Source organism: Eretmochelys imbricata, chromosome 14 (assembly GCF_965152235.1).
Source record: "Eretmochelys imbricata isolate rEreImb1 chromosome 14, rEreImb1.hap1, whole genome shotgun sequence".
Taxonomy (NCBI): Eukaryota; Metazoa; Chordata; order Testudines; family Cheloniidae; genus Eretmochelys; species Eretmochelys imbricata.
The window spans coordinates 29,875,202-29,879,442 of NC_135585.1; the positions used below are offsets into that span (position 1 = coordinate 29,875,202).

A 4,241-nucleotide genomic window follows, 5' to 3' on the forward strand; every position below is an offset into this window, starting at 1 on the left:
TTGGGATTTAGCTCTTCCAGCCTCCGGAGCGCCCTCTGCAGGCCAGGGTCCCGCTTGCCGCTGGCCCCCGTGTCCCTCCCGGACCACGGTGCCCCTTTACCCGGGGTGCTGCCCCCTGCAGTACCCCGCAGATTTTGGTCTCCCCTCCCCAGGGAACCCCCACCCTCTATCCCCACCTCACCTCCCCAGCTCCTCTGGCCTTTCCCCAGCCCTGGTCCACCTCAGGTACTGTGGTATGTCCCCCAGCAGCCAGGCCCGTCTCTCTCTACAGCTAGAGGAGACTCTCTGCTCCTGGCCTACTGCCCTCTTATAAGGGCCAGCTGAGCCCTGATTGGGGTGTGGCCACAGCTGAGCCTGCTTCCCCCAATCAGCCTGGGAACTGCTTGCTCCCAGCCACAGTCCTGGGCTGTTTTAAGCCCTTTAAGGCTGGAGCAGGTGACCACCCCGCTACAACCCAACTTAACCAGTTAATGAACCAACCTGATAGCTTTCTTTGACAGGGTAACAAGCCTTGTGGATAGGGGGGAAGCGATAGCTGTGGTATATCTTGGATTTTGTAAGGCTTTTGATACTGTCTCACGTGACCTTCTCATAAACAAACTAGGGAAATACAATCTAGATGGAGCTACTATAAGGTGGGTGCATAACTGGTTGGAAAACCATTCCCAGAGAGTAGTTATCTGTGGTTCACAGTCATGCTGGAGGTGCATAATGAGTGGGGTCCCACAGGGATTGGTTCTGGGTTGGGTTCTGTTCAATATCTTCATCAGTGATTTAGATAACGGTATAGAGAGTACTCTTATAAAGTTTGCAGACCACACCAAGATGAGAGTGGTTGCAAGTGCTTTGGAGGATAGGATTAAAATTCAAAATGATCTGGACAAACTGGAGAAATGATCTGAAGTAAATAGAATGAAATTCAATAATGACAAATGCAAAGTACTCCACTTAGGAAGGAACAATCAGTTGCACACATACAAAATGGGAAATGACTGCCTAGGAAGGAGCACTACGGAAAGGGATCTGGGGGCTCATAGTGGATTACAAACTAGATATGAGTCAACAGTGTAACACTGTTCCAAAAAAAACAAACCTCATTCTAGGATGTCTTAGCAGAAGTGTTGTAAGCAAGACATGAGAAGTAATTCTTCCACTCTACTCCCAGCTGATTAGACCTCAACTGGAGTATTCTGTTCAGTTCTGGGCACCACATTTCAGGAGAGATGTGGACAAATTGGAGAAAGTCCAGAGAAGAACAAGAAAAATGATCAACGGTCTAGAAAACATGACCTATGAGGGAAGATTAAAAAAAATTGGGTTTGTTCAGTCTGGAGAAGAGAAGACTGAGAGGGGACATAAAAGTTTGTTACAAGGAGGAGGGAGGAAAACTGTTCTCCTTAACCTCTGAGGATAGGAAAAGAAGCAATGAGTTTAAATTGCAGCAAGGGTGGTTTAGGCTGGACATTAGGAAAAACTTCCTAACTGTCAGGGTGGTTAAGCATGGAATAAATTGCCTAGGGAGTTATGGAATCTCCATCATTGGAGATTTTTAAAAGCAGGTTAGACAAACACCTGTCAGGGATGGTCTAGATAATATTTAGTCCAGCCATGAGTGCAGGGGACTGGACTAGATGACCTCTCGAGGTCCCTTCCAGTCCTATGCCTCTGTGATTTTATTATCTCCACAGATAGAAAACAACTGTAGGACATGGCTAGCAGGAACCACACAGTTGTGATACAGTTCTTCTTTGTGGCTTTTTCCAACATCCTGGAGCTCCAAGTTTCACTTTTTTTTTCTGGTGCTGCTGTTGTACCTCATCACCATGGTGGGCAACATCTTCCTCATCACGATCATGGTGGTGGACCCTGCCCTTCAGTCCCCCATGTATTTCTTCCTTTGGAATTTGTCCTTTCTGGAAATGGGTTATACTTCGTCCACTACCCCCAAGATGCTGGTGAACTTATTCTCCGAGGACAAGAGTATTTCCTTCCTGGGCTGTGCCACACAGATGTATTTCTTCTCCTTCCTGGGGATCACTGAGTGTTGCCTGCTGGCTGCCATGGCATATGACTGTTACATGGCCATATGTCACCCACTGCGCTACACGACCATGATGATCAGAGGTGTGTGTCTCCAGCTCTCAAGTGTGTCCTGGCTCATCAGGGTGCTGGTGGGAGTCGGGCAGACAACTTTCATATTCCCTCTGCCCTACTGTGGGCCTATTAGCATCAACCACTTCTTCTGCAACCTGCCCCCGCTGCTGAAGTTGGCCTGCACGGATACCTACAGGAATGAAATAGCTGTTTACACCATCTCTGCCACCTTCATCATGGTCCCCTTCCTGCTCATCCTTGTATCCTACATCCGTATCCTCCACGCTATCCTCACTATTCCGTCAGTCGCGGGCAGGAGCAAAACTTTCTCCACCTGCTCCTCCCACCTCATCGTGGTGACCTTGTTTTTCGGGTCTGGCATCATGAATATCTTAAGCCCAAATCCAGCTACTCACTCGGCAGCGACAAACTGCTTTCCCTGTTCTACTCAGTGGTGTCTCCAATGTTGAACCCTTTGATCTACAGCCTGAGGAACAAGGAGGTAAAGGAAGCCCTGAGAAGGGTGATGGCCAGAAAAATATTTATTTGAAAAGTGGGGGGAAAAATATTATTTTAATAGTCTTGTGATGGATTTGGAGTTGCCTGTTGTAGCCTGATCTATGAATTGTATATTAATTATATTGATTACTTAAGAATTCCCAGTTATCACTCTGAGGTATTGAAGGTTCTTGTCCCAGTATCAGGCCCAGTGTTATTAAAGTTACTGTTCAGTTGGGAACGCCGATGTCCACGGTTGCAACACTCACACTTTAGGAACCCTTCTGTCTTTGTAATCGTTTATTAATACATTCAGCAAAGTCACAAACACTCTAACCCAGCAAGGTAGACTGAAATAATACATACTGTACATGTGAACATCCATATACTCCCACCATCCCTTGCAGAACAACCAGAAATGTTAGCCATTATCTTCCTCATCACCATCACCTTTCTCATTAGCACCAGTGGCCATCATCCTGGCACCTCCCAAGGGCTACATCTCTCTCTCTCCCTGCACACAGGCTGGGATACAACTTTTATAATATGTTATGTCAGGGGTAGTCAATAGGTGGACTGCGGGCCAAATCCGGACTGCCAGATGTTTTTGAATGGACTTCAAAATCTTTTAAATTACTTGTTGTTGTTATTATTGTTACTGTGGTGTGAAAAATGTTTCTCTGAAGTCTGGACCTTGACTATACCTTGACTAAGAAATTTGAACTTTGACAAAAAATAATTAACAACCCCAGTCTTAAGGATACAGGCCTGTAGGTTCCTTGCATTACTGCTGAATAAAATAAATGCTAAAGCGAGCTCTATGGGCTACACTGTAGAAGTCTGTGAATACTGTATGATGCTTGTCTGAATATTGTACAGATGTTTTTGTATGCACCTATTGGGTTAATTCAACAGCCGGGTGTTCAGGAAACGACCTAGGAAGATGGACAATAGCTCAGAGAAGAGCTCCTCTGCAAACACCAAGGACAATTAACGGTGACATGCTACCTCTGCCCACCCATGGTGGGTCTGCTAGCCCAGCTTTCCCAGGACTGCATCCCTCCTGAATAGAGGAGAGCCTGGTTTGTTGAGATGGTTTAGAGGGTGCAATTGCCTCCTGACCTCCAGAGGCTGGGGGGTTCTTCGAGGAAGCATAGCCTGCCTTGTCTCTTGCTGTGCTGTGTTCCTACTGTTAAGATTAAACAACACTGTTTTAAGAAGGCTGTTTTGGGTCACTGTTATCACCACAGGTCACGGGTCCCCAAGTGGACATGCACTTGTACCGAGTCCAGTCAGACCTGCTGAGTAACGCTGGATGATTTTAAATTTGGTTTAGAAAGAGCTCAGCAGACCCTGGCTTGCCAGACCTCACCCACTGATTGTCAAATTTCTCAGATTTACTGTAAAAGAAAAATAATAATGCAGCCAGCTCTTGGGGGGGGCGGAGGGGGGGGGAGCAGCTTTTGGGGATGCCACAAAATGAGAGAATGATTTTGCAAGGTTTTGAGAAAGACGTGGCTGAACAGAGATCAGCTTTCAGAAGAGCAAGGGAACCTGCCAAGGAGCGAGGGCTCAAATATTTGATAAAGTTTCCAGCTCAGTTTCATGTCAGGGCTCGTGAGGAAGTGCATCAGTTCCAAAAGCCACAA

At 46.6% G+C, this 4,241-nt stretch overlaps 1 pseudogene; it reads left to right on the forward strand.

Moving 5' to 3' along the window:
• Positions 1-1,708: 1,708 nt before the first annotated feature.
• Positions 1,709-2,644, forward strand: LOC144274987 (olfactory receptor 10C1-like; annotated as a pseudogene).
• The last annotated feature ends 1,597 nt before the right edge of the window (positions 2,645-4,241 follow it).